The sequence below is a fragment of the Halichoerus grypus genome, chromosome 2, assembly GCF_964656455.1.
Source record: "Halichoerus grypus chromosome 2, mHalGry1.hap1.1, whole genome shotgun sequence".
In the NCBI taxonomy this organism is placed as follows: domain Eukaryota; kingdom Metazoa; phylum Chordata; class Mammalia; order Carnivora; family Phocidae; genus Halichoerus; species Halichoerus grypus.
The window spans coordinates 42,054,822-42,067,970 of record NC_135713.1 but is presented as its reverse complement, the minus strand read 5'-3'; positions in this window follow the sequence as shown (position 1 = coordinate 42,067,970).

Here is a 13,149-nt window from a genome sequence, read left to right as displayed (position 1 = left end):
TCCCCTCTAAAACCCTCAGTTTGTTTCTCAGAGTCCATAGTCTCTCATGGTTCATCTCTCCCTCCAATTTCATATAGACCAATGGAACAGAATAGAGAGCCCAGATATGGACCCTCAACTCTATGGTCAAATAATCTTCGACAAAGCAGGAAAAAATATGCAATGGAAAAAAGACAGTCTCTTCAATGAATGGTGCTGGGAAAATTGGACAGCCACATGCAGAAGAATGAAACTCGACCATTCTCTAACACCATACCCAAAGATAAACTCAAAATGGATGAAAGACCTCAATGTGAGACAGGAATCCATCAAAATCCTAGAGGAGAACATAGGAAGTAACCTCTTTGACATCGCCCACAGCAACTTCTTTCAAGATACATCTCCAAAGGCTAGTGAAACAAAAGCAGAATTGAACTTTTGGGACTTCATCAAGATAAAAAGCTTCTGCACAGCAAAGGAAACAGTCAACAAAACAAAGAGGCAACCCACAGAATGGGAGAAGATATTTGCAAATGACACTACAGATAAAGGGCTGGTATCCAAGATCTATAAAGAACTTCTCAAACTCAACACCCAAAAAACAAATAATCAAGTCAAAAAATGGGCAGAAGACATGAACAGACACTTCTCCAAAGAAGACATACAAATGGCTAACAGACACATGAAAAAATGTTCATCATCATTAGCCATCAGGGAAATTCAAATCAAAACCACATTGAGATACCACATTATACCAGTTAGAATGGCAAAAATTGACAAGGCAAGAAACAACAAATGTTGGAGAGGTTGTGGAGAAAGGGGAACCCTCTTACACTGTTGGTGGGAATGCAAGTTGGTACAGCCACTTTGGAAAACAGTGTGGAGTTGCCTCAAAAAATTAAAAATAGAGCTACCCTATGACCCAGCAATTGCACTCCTGGGTATTTATCCCAAAGACACAGATGTAGTGAAAAGAAGGGCCATATGCACCCCAATGTTCATAGCAGCAATATCCGCAATAACCAAACTGTGGAAAGAGCCGAGATGCCCTTCAACAGATGAATAGATAAAGAAGATGTGGTCCATCTATACAATGGAATATTACTCAGCCATCAGAAAGGATGAATACCCAACTTCTACACCAACATGGATGGGACTGGAGGAGATTATGCTAAGTAAAATAAGTCAAGTAGAGAAAGTGAATTATCATATGGTTTCACTTATTTGTGGAACATAAGGAATAGCATGGAGGACATTAGGAGAAGGAAGGGAAAAATGAAAATATATTTTTGAACTAAACCTGGGTCTTAAGTTCCACCTTAGGTGGACTTCCTTTCCTTGCATTAATTCTTCACATGATTCCGTTCCCCCCTCCCCTTAAGATCTGGCCAATGATTGACTTGTTCTGAGTTTCAGTGTCCTCTTTACCCAGAGAAGCAGCTCTGATTTCTAGTAGATCTGGACTCTGCATAGAAGCTGACAGTGTTTTGGTTTTGTGCCATGGGTCTTTTTGTCTCTTCTGTCCAGTGGATGAAGCCACTGGAACACACACTTATTCCTGTTTTCTGAGTACTCTTTGGTGGATCCTATGGTGGGTAGTAGGATGACTTGTTCTTAGGAGTCTCTAACAGGATGCCCTGAGCAGAGGATGGCCTCCCTGGGGTGGATGGTCTCTAATCCTACATTCCCTATTTGATCTTCTCAAGCCAAAGGTATCCTAGCATTCTCAGGGTCTTTTGTCTTAAGTTGGTGAAAGATTCTTGTCCTGTTTCCTCTCTTCCTCAGCCTGAGCCCATGAGCCTATGAGCAAAATTTTAGGAAGATAACCACATGGCCATCTGGCCTTTTTTTATTATTATTATGTTATGTTAGTCACCATACAATACATCATTGGTTTTTGATGTGGTGATCCACGATCCATTGTTTTCGTATAACACCCAGTGCTCCATGCAGTACATGCCCTCCTTAATACCCATCACCGGGCTAACCAATCCCCCCTCCCCCTTCCCCTCTAAAACCCTGTTTGTGTCTCAGAGTCCATAGTCTCTCATGGTTCATCTCTCCCTCCAATTCCCCCCCCCCATTTTTCCCTTCCTTCTCCTAATGTCCTCCATGCTATTCCTTATGTTCCACAAATAAGTGAAACCATATGATAATTGACTTTCTCTGCTTGACTTATTTCACTTAGCACAATCTCCTCCAGTCCCATCCATGTTGATGTAAAAGTAGGGTATTCATCCTTTCTGATGGCTGAGTAATATCCATCTGGCCTTCTTTATGCACAGGTAATCATGCAGGAAAGGAGCTATTCAGGCCAGGGACTGAATCTTTCCTCTCCTTGATCTGCTTGAGGGTTTCCTCCAAGGGGCTTTTTGTAGCCTCAGCTATGGGATCAGCCTTTGAAATATGGGTGGCTGAAGAAGGAAGGTGTATTCATAAGTCTGGAGTCAAGGTCAGGAGTTAGGTCTAAAGACAAAGAGGGTCTAGCTGGGAAACAGGGCCCAATATCTGAGTGTTCTCTAGAGGAGGAAGGGAAAAGGGAAGAGGTGGTGTGGAAGAAGATGGTGTGAACAATGTTCCATTCAATGTTAAATGGAGCTCTGATGAAGGGCCCCCAGTGTTGATGGTGGAAACAATGGAAGAGAAAGTGTGGTCCAATCCAGTGGAAAATGGGAGGCCAGAGTGAGTGACAACTCAATGAATCCCAAAGGTGATAGAGAGTCAAACAGCATTTCCCCCCAGCTCCTCTTCCCACAGGATGTCTGCTTCTTTGGTTGCTCTATTATACTCCTTGGAGCATGGATCTTGTTCTAACTTCTCTAGAAAGGTACCCTCAAAGGAGAGCTTGCGCAGGTGCCTGTAAGAGACAAGAGGTTAAAAAGGTATCCAGGAGCAGAATGGGGATGGGCTGACCTAGCAGACCTGGCAAAGGTCACCTTTCTCAAAATTCCTGACTTCATGATACCCCTATTATCTCTCAACCCAAGGCTTCCTGTCGCATTCCATTCTCTTTTCATGCCCTCTCTGGGCTATTATGGGGTCCTGGAATTTTAAGGGACAAACCAGGAAGAGGGACACATGGAAAAATGGAAGAAACAAATCATCATTTCCAAAGAGAAAGTTGGTCTTGTGTCATTTTTGTGCCTTTCAGGTAAGCTCTCAAGTTAGGAGAATAGCTTATCAATTGAAGGAAGAAACAAGAGATCATATAGGAGGCTTTGTAAAATGTTCGACTGGGAAAAGACTACTTCAAAATTCAATGCTGAGAGCCCCAGGAATTAGGACTTAATGTCAAAAGGTCAATGACAAAATAAGAAGGCTAACCTAGATTACAATGCAGTGTCATTTACAAAGTGCTACCATGCACATTGTCCCAGCTGATTATCACAACATCTCTGTGAGGTTGCCAAGTCAGATGCTCTCTCAAAGGATGAGTGAATGAATATTAGGGAAGTTTACAACTTGTACAAAGTCAGGCCTCAAAATGTTGCCTCCAAAACAACCTATATGACTTCTGCTACATCTCAGAAGGCCACCCCATGCACACAACACATAGGCCAGCTTCATCAGTGTTTAATTCCCATGGAGGGTCAGAGAAGGGTTAGAAGTGTCCCAGATTCTGATTTACATCCAATGGGCTTTTCTCAGAGGACGATGTTTTTTGAGGACTGACTAGGAACTGATATCCCAGCAATTGTGGACCTAAGGCCTCAGAGAAAAAGATTATTCCTGGGGGAGGCCTGGGTTGAATAGCAAAATCTTAGCTTTGAAAGCTTCCACTTTGTTTTTCTTCCTGCTATTGAGTTGATGCTGAAAGGGGAAAAAATGAGAAGTGGGATGGATTCATTTCTCATACTCCTCATTCTAAGCAAGCAACAGACACTCATTAACGAGGAAAGTGACATTTTGTGTTGATTGATTTCTGTATCGCTTCCATGTTACTCATTTTTAAAGTAGACATAATTTCTACTGATTCTTTTTTGTAAACTTTAGGAATGGTTTACTGCCTATGGTCCTCAATTGATATTTCAGACAGTAGTCCTCTACTGTAAAGGGGCACAGAAACTCACATTTTCCAAAACTTGTATGTTCAGTTCTGTAGAATTCTGCTCCACGAGCAGAATCTGTATCAGAGGCTTTCAGAGGCTAAGCATTGCTCTCCAAGTCAGCCTTAACACCAGGGAGAGGCTTGGCGCGGACACACTTAAAATGGGAAGGCAGCAACTGAACAAGTACTGAAGGCCTGTTTTCCCCAAGTACCCTAAACTCCATGAACCAGTGAATCAATCCATGGCTCATGAATCACAGTGTTTGGAAGTTTACCCTGAAACTCTTTATCACATCTAGGTAGATAGTCTGTAACTTTGTATAGAAACCCTAGTCTCCACTATACTCCTTGCCCACCCAATCTCTCCTCCTGGACAAATGATATGCTAATCTCTCCTGACAATTCCCATAACTGATTTAGAATAGTGGGAGTAGGAAAAGAAAATAATAGGAGTCAAGTTGATCTCATTTGTGGGCTGAGCCTAGAGTTTCCTTACCTGACTGATGTCTCTGTTTTTTTCAAATGTTTCTTTCAGACATAAATATGTATACCACTGAATTCAGTAACAAGACAGAAAGATGCCAATTCTGTACAAAAAATAAAAGATGGAACCAATGCCTAAGGACTCACTGAAATGCAGAAGCAACCAGTCAAAGTTCTCCCTCATCTAAAGTGTACTACTAACTCAGGCAGCTGAGAACAGAGAGTAGAACTCCAGCCTAGACTTCCAGGCCTGCATCACAGAGCTAGGGAGCAGTGACAAAGTGTTCTGGAATGTGAGGGGGCCAGAAATGAGGAAGGTGAACCTAATCCCTATCCCCCAAGATCCAGTCTAGCAGATCCTTCCTGGCCACTAGATTCCTCCTGGTTCTTTCCATTTTCTACCTACAACCTACAATTTTATTTTTTACCTAGAATTTGGCACATCATATGTATGTATATATACGTATACCTTAGTGCAAGTTTCTCTTTACTCCCATCTGTAACCCAGATATTAGTGGTTTCTGTTTCCTCCTAGGACATACAGGCTTAGACCTTACCAATTCCACAGCCTTTGGAGGTCTGAAGACCTCCCAGGAGTTTTTACTAATTTCCAGGCTCTATTTTTAAAACATATTTTTAAGAAGTCTAATGCACAGACAGAAACTGCAAATATATTCAGCAGGCAGTATGATGAATTTTCACACGCTAAATATACTGTGAAACTAGCACCTGTATTAAAAGGCAGATTTTTTTTTTCAGGACCTAAAATCCTCCCTCGTGCTCCCTTCCTCACCTGTCCTGTTGTGCATTGAGTGTAACCTCTTGTGCATTCTAACAGAACCAATTACTTTTGCCAGGCACACTCTTATGCCCTTCATGTATATTTATTCATCTGGTAAACACATTCTTTACCACCAAGCTGTGTTGAGTAAACTATCATGGCAGGCTGGATCAACAGTCCAAATCAATGCAATTGGATGTGTTGAAGAATTACCACTTACCTCTATTTAGCACTTACCACATGATTTCAAACATACTCTTTTTTAAAAAGATTTATTTATTCGAGAGAGGTGGGGGAGGGGCAGAGAGAGAGAGAGAATCTCCAGCAGACTCCCTGCTGAGCAAGGAGCCCAATGCAGGGCTCCATGACCCTGAGATCATGACCAGAGCCAAAATCAAGAGTCAAGTGCCTAACCTATTGAGCCACTCAGGCGCCCCTCAAACATACTCTTTTAATTGACACGGTTACACTTGTGGCTCAGAATACTGTGGGAAACATGAGACTCTGAGAAAGGGACTTGCCCAAAGGTCACAACTGTTAAAGAGCAGACAGATTTGAGCCCTCAATAGATTAGGGTGCATTATTTTCTTCTCCATTTCTCAGAGGACAGGAGGAAACTGAGGCCAGGAGAGGTTAAATGAGTGATAGTGCCCTGTCTCTAACTTGTCCAGCTCAACACTCTGCATGTGGTTGTTGCTAAACTTGTATAAAGTCCTAGTTAGTCCTTGTGTCTGTACTGAATATTTACATGAAGCTTGACCCTTGGGGTAGTCTGGGTTCTTGACAACATTTATGCAGGTAATAGGAGATTTTTCTCGAAGTCCAGGCAGATGCTGTAGAAAGATGAAAGGAAAATTAGGGATATAAAGAAGGCAGAGGGTGAGCAGGGCATAGCATCTCTGTGAATTGGGGATCCAGTAGGGGTGACTTGTGGGCACTTGACCTGTCTTTATAGCCACAACCACCTTTGGAAAGGAGTGAACAGCAACTACTTAAGGCTGTGGGGCATTACGGTTTCCATCAGCGCACTTGGGTAGACATCCTAGCTCTGCAAGTCACTAGTTGTACACCCTGGGTGGATCATTCCATCCCTCAGGGTTCTGCTTTCTTCATTTGTAAAATAGTGTTGATAGTATGATGGCTCACCAACATGACAGTTGGATTAAATAAGGTCATTTATTATTTACCTTATAGGTGGCACAAAAGATGCCATCAATACATTTTGTTTCTCTTCCCTATGTCCTGTCTTTGTTGAACTTTCTTCCCTTGATACTGATTTAGGGTAAGTATTGATGAGATCTTACTCCCTTGCAAAAGAGAAATGAAGTGGAAAATAATATTTCAAAGAATGAGTAGCTATGTTACTATCAGGCAAATTAGATTAGAGCATAGAATACAACCAAGGATGAAAGGGTCATTTCATAATGATAATGGGGCCAATTTATCAAGAAGATGAAACAATACTAAATTTTTATGCACCAAATAACAATGCATCCAAATACATGAGGCAAAACTGATAGACCTAAAGGAAGAAATAGACAAATCCACAATTATAGTGAGAGAATTTAATACCAATCTCTTAGTAATTGATAGAACAAGTAGAAAGAAATTCTGTGAAAATGTAGTAGAATTAAACAAAACATTGAACTATACTGACCTAATTAACAGGACACTCTACCAAAACACAGCAAAATACCAATTTTTTCTCATGTGTGCATGGAACATTTACAAAGACAAATCACATTTTGTGCCACAAAATTAAGAGACATAACCAAATACAAGGTGTAGACCTTATTTGTATCCTGATTAGTATGAACCTTCTGAAAAAAAAACCAAGAGGCAAAAGAGGAAATTTAAAAAGGTACTAAAACAATAATATTAAATAATGATTGTTAACTTCACAACTTCCTCTATTTATTTTGGTGTCATCATTGACCCTGCTCAGAGCCAATTCTTTTTTTCTTTCTTTTCCTATGTTATATATTTCAGGAGACTTTTATCCACAGTTAAAATATTTGGTCAAATTATGACAACTCCATTAATCAACATTATCATTTCGTGTAAGGTAAGCAATTCAGATGGTGGTTTCATGCAAATTTTTAAGGTTGACATATCTGTTCAATTGAATTATACTAACACGATATATATTTTCTTTTTTTTTTTTAAATACTTATTTTAGAGAGAGCATGAGTGGGGGTGGGTAGAGGGAGAGAATCCTCAAGCAGACTCTCCACTGACCATGGAGTCTGGCCTGGGGCTCAATCTCATGACCCATGAGACCATGACCTAGCTGATACCAAGAGTCGGACGCTTAACTGACTGAGCTGCCCAGGTACCCCACAATATATATTTTCTTAAAGTCTTTTGAATTAAGACATTGATTTTTTTCCCAAAAGGATGCATTAGATTTTCCTAATTGCCTTCTATCTCTCACCCTCCTCAATCTTGGGCCCAAGGAAGGGATGGGTTTTGTGCTGGGTTAGGGTGGCAAAGAATTGCACAAGGGGTAGAGCCACAAGCAGGACAGAGCTTATTCACTTTCCAGGGGGGAGAGGGGCCAGGCATCTAGAGAAATGTCTGCCCCAAGCTTCTGTCAGGCTGGGCCTTTTAAGGGGTTTTTAAGGATGGAAGAGGGTTGCAGCTGTGCCCATGGCAGATTGTGGGGAGGGGGTCAATTTTTGGCCAGGTCGAGCAGAAGGCGGCAGGTTTTTTGAGGGGCTCTGTCTGGGGCTCGTCTGGGATGTGGATTGTGGTCAGGCTAGAGAAGAATATATTTTGTAGTTGGGGTCAGAAAAACAAAGAGATAGGGCCAAGTACAGACACCTGTGAGTTTTGTATGAAAGTGGGACTGGGCGGGGCGGGGGAGGGGGGTGTTTTGAATAGATTCCTTTCGTGCTAGAAGTAAACCCAGATGCGAATTGTAGACATGAGGGAGGAGGAGAGGAGCCATCATGCAGAGAACTCCAAGAATTTTTCCAGACTCAGTCTCCTCTTACAGGAGGAGGATGGACTTACCGTCTAGTGCTAGAAATACTCCTAGGGGCCTGTGGGAGAAGAGCCTTCTGAATTTTCTGATTCCTGATTCAAATCTCCCTTGAGATGGGAACTTGGAAGTTCCAATTGTTGATGAATTTGCATGTCACAGTTCGAGCCTGTTTGAGTGCAGTGTATGGACTCCTGCAGGAAGGCAGACAGGGCCCCTTAGCAGAGAATACGGAGCTGGGCCACAGGCCAGGCAGAGAACAGGGGCTAAGAGTACCTGCCGCTTTCCACGCCTCTGTCACCTGGGAACTTCACACAGAAGACCAGAGCCCAGAAGAAATAATTCTCCAGGAAGGGAATGAAGAAAACTATTAGTGAGGAACATTTATTATTCATTAGTTTATGGTTGTTTAGAGAAGGACTATTACACTAGAGAACAACAATTTTATATTCTGATAGTAGTTCTATTTTGTAAAAATGTATTACTCCAAAGTGAAATATTAGTGACTCAACTGAGTACACTTAAGATTTTTGCACTTCACTGTGTGTTAATAATATGTCAGTGGAAGAAATAAGAAACAACAAAAATCATATTATAAAAAGAGCAAAAGCAAAAATTTTAAATGTATCACCAGTAATGGAAATTATTCCAGTGAGAAAGGATAATAGAAAGGCTCAACTAGGGGCACCTGGGTGGCTCAGTCGGTTAAGCGTCTGCCTTCGGCTCAGGTCGTCATCCCAGGGTCCTGGGACCGAGTCCCGCATTGGGCTCCCTGCTCAGCGGGAAGCCTGCTTCTCCCTCTCCCACTCTGCCTGCTTGTGTTCCCTCTCTTGCTGTCTCTCTCACTGTCAAATAAATAAATAAAATCTTTAAAAAAAAAAGGCTCAACTATTTCATATTTCTAAAGGACAGTTCAAAGTTACCCCTAAGATGCTTACCTCTTAGAAAACGATAAAAGAATGTGGTTAATGATCATTCATATTAATGATTACAGTTAAAAGCAACAGAATTATTTGGAAGTAATCATTGGTGGGGTTATAATATCTTGCTTTAATATCTTTATGCAGATATTTCCATTTTTTTCCTGTATACAATTTTGACTTATGTTGTCAAATTCATAGTCCCCCTTTTATTAGTTTGCATCAAAGTTTCTTTGAATTTAATCATTACCAAAAAAGACAATGTTTTTTCTCCTGTTTTCATAATTTCAGATTGTCTCATCCATCTTTATGGACATTCTTCATTAATATCCTTATTCAAGATAAGATCACTATAGTCATGGGAATAAAAGGTACAGCATAGGGAATAGTAGTCAGTGGTACTATAATGGTGATGTATGGGGACAGATGGGAGCTATACTTGTGGTGAGCATGGCATAATGTATAGAATTGTTGAATAGCTATACTGTATACCTGAGACTAATGTAACATTGAGTGTCAACCAGACTCAAAAAAAAAAAAAAAAAAAAGCCAAGCAGCAGGTGAACTTCTCCATCTCCAATAACTTCCCAAGGGCTGTTTTAATTCAATTTTAAAGTAGAATATGCTGATGCCAGTAAGCAAGGCAGGTGGTACAGGACCCGAGCAATTGGCCTCATAGATGTGTCTGTATGTGCACAGGGATCACTAAGGTGGGAGCCACAGAAGCAATAGTGGTGACAACAACAGGTACAGCCCCAGGAGAGAAGAGGGGCTCCACGTGGAACAGCAAGCACAGGGACCTGGCTGGATTCCTGACCATTCCCGGACCCCACCCCTCTAGTGACTGTAATGAACTCTCTGGCCTGAGCACCAGAACAGGTACTGTAGATGCCCAGGCAGTAAACTTTGTCAGTAAATTATTACAAAATAACAGCATATCCATGGACATTGTAATAAAACATATCAAGAAGTTATTAGAATTCTTTAAAGAGTTCAGAGTCTCTGAAAATTTGAAAATTGCTGGGTCAGTGCAAGTACCCACAAGCTTAGAAATACAAATTACATTTAAAGATCACCCAATTCAACAGAAAAAAAAAGAAACTCCACTGTGTTTTTACATGAAGCTTTGCATAAACCAATTAAGACAATTTGAAAATTAATTTTTCTTTTTAATTGAATATACAGAGAGACAATGTGTAAACAGGTGTTTTGAGCTATTTCATGAAGGCACTTTTGGTTTCTTGCATGACCTCCACAAATTACAGAAAATGTTATAGGAAACATTAAATTGCCATTGCATAACCTTTAAAGTTAAATTCAGACAGGAAACTCAGCTGTATGAAGAGCTAAATCTTTTTAGAAAAAGTGTTGTGAAACTCATCAACTGTAAAGGTACGATAATTTATACTTCAAGATAATTTATCAGAAATATGTCCCAGTGTTGTCACAGTCTATAAAATACTCTTAACAACTCTAGTAATGGTTGCATCAATGGAAATAGTCTTCTCAAAATTAAAAATTATAAAAAATCAGTTGCAATCTTGGATTTGCCAAGAGCTACTCACTTTGCTTTCAATTATATCAATTTGATAATAAAGTTACTAAAAGTATAAATTTTGAAGACATAATAAATTTGCATAAAGGCAAGCCAAAAATATCTGCTCAATCAAGACATCAAAATAATATAGTATTTTATCCATTATTGTATAAATTATGACACCAAAATAATATTTTTTTACAATTTTAAAATTTACATTCTTATATATCATTATTACCTCTATTATATTTTATAAGTAACAAAATATTTTTAAGGTAAAATCTTTATATTTTAGTATCCTTAGTAGTCCTTTCTTTTAAATTTTTGAACAAGGGTCCCCATATATTCATTTTGCAGTGGGCCCTAACATAAAACGATATGTTACACACACTCCTATTTACTCAATAATTTTTTGGTTTTATGATTAGAATTTTTTCATTTGTAGGGCACATACAATTTGCTTTGATATTCTTTCAGTTAGTTTATATGTTGATGCATTTTATAAAATTGTGTACCTTTAAGAAAATTTTGATATTTAACATGATGCTCAAAGTGCAGTGCAGTTATATGTCACCTGTACATGAAAGATCACAAATAATGATTTGTATTATTTGAAGGAAAAGTAACAGGAGTACCAACCACCACCCTAGTTTTGATCCCACAGCTCCAGATACTCTGGGCTCATTGCTATCTGGAAATGTCCCCAAAGCTTAGAACAATGTCTGTCAGAGAGTAGGTATCCAGTAAATATTTGCTGAATAATTGAATAAAAAATTTCTTGATTCTGTGCATGGGAAAATAAAGGTTTAAGTAACTGCATCTCTTCAGCTTAATAGGTGTTATTTAATATATATGTTAAATATATATTTATGGAGTAGGCACATATGCTGTTTAGATTTTGAGTGTTGAGTACATAGGATGTTATTTAATATACATTTTGTAGGGATAGAGAACATATGACCTAGGATTGCCTTTTAGCTGAAAACGTGGTTGTTGGAGGAAGGGTAGGCCTGTGAGCTTAAAGATGATAATGTAAGAGTCAGCATCAGCTGAGATTGGGAGAAAGGAGGTAAATTCTATGATAAGCTAGCAGCAATTGGGTAAGGACTAAATCACCCAGTAATAATGACAGGTTACTTCATATGTATGATGACTTCTTTGTGTTCATGGTACCTACACCCCTTATGGACCAGGAAGGTCCATGAATTAGACCTGCTGTTTCTGGCCTGAGCATGGTGGCTCTGTGACATTGGCAGCAATATTTTTTTGGCATCTGATTCAAGAGACAGAGTCTGTAGAGAAAAGTCCAGATACGTTCTTAAGTTGCCATTGCCATAATTAAGACCGTGGGCTGAATGCTTTGAAAAAGAAAGAAACATCAAAGCTCTCAAAATCTTCACTTAAACCCTGTGGCTTAAGGTTAAAGACTGGCAGGAAAAATTTAAGTAACAGTATAAGTTACCAATTTGACAACTCTTTCTTCTACATTTGAGTTAATTTTCTGGATATGTGTTGCTTCTTATTATTTTTAAAATATTTACATAGGATAGAAATTTAAAATTCATTTATCTAAAATGCTTACAAACTCACTGTAATTATGTGTAGTATATACAGATGATTCGTTCTAATTGAATTATTCTCTTTATCCCAAATAGTTTTTTCTAATGCTGAATCCCCTCAGATTTTAAATTCAAAATCTGAACAATATCACAAGATATTTGATGCATACGTTAGATCCCTATGGAAAATTAAGCCAAGTATCATGGGCTCCATGATAAAATATCTAGTTTATAAACAAGAACCAAATTAATCATAATATGGAGTAATTTTTGTTTTCTAGTTATTGTGAAGTTGAGATTATCATTTAGACATAGTCCCCAAAGTTTAGTGTTCATTATAATTACTAGGTTTACTCTAGTCTAGCTGAATATTTGGAGCTGTGTAAACATGGATTCAAAACCCAAAAATGGGGGCACCTGGGTGGCCCAATGGGTTGAGCCTCTGACTCTTGGTTTTGGCTCAGGTCGTGATCTCAGGGTCTTGAGATGGAACCAGCTTAGGCTCTGCACCCCACCTCAGGCTCTGAGCTCAGTGAGGAGGCTGCTTAGGACTGTCTCTCCCTCCCCCTCTACCCCTCCCCCGCCACGCTCATGCTCAAACATGCAATCTCTCTCTAAAAAAAGAAAAGATAAATCTTAAAAAAGAATGTTTTCTAAGCTCTAGCTACTGGAAAAGAAGCTTGACATATGGTAATGTGGAGATGTTTTCTGGAAATATCAAGTTGATACTCTTTCCAGTTATACTGGATTCAACAAGTACCAAGAGTTTTGACTCCCAACTTTCCCAGGCTCCGCTAGAACACTACACAGACACTGAGAATAGTAGGCACATATGCTGTTCAGATTTTGAGTGTTGAGT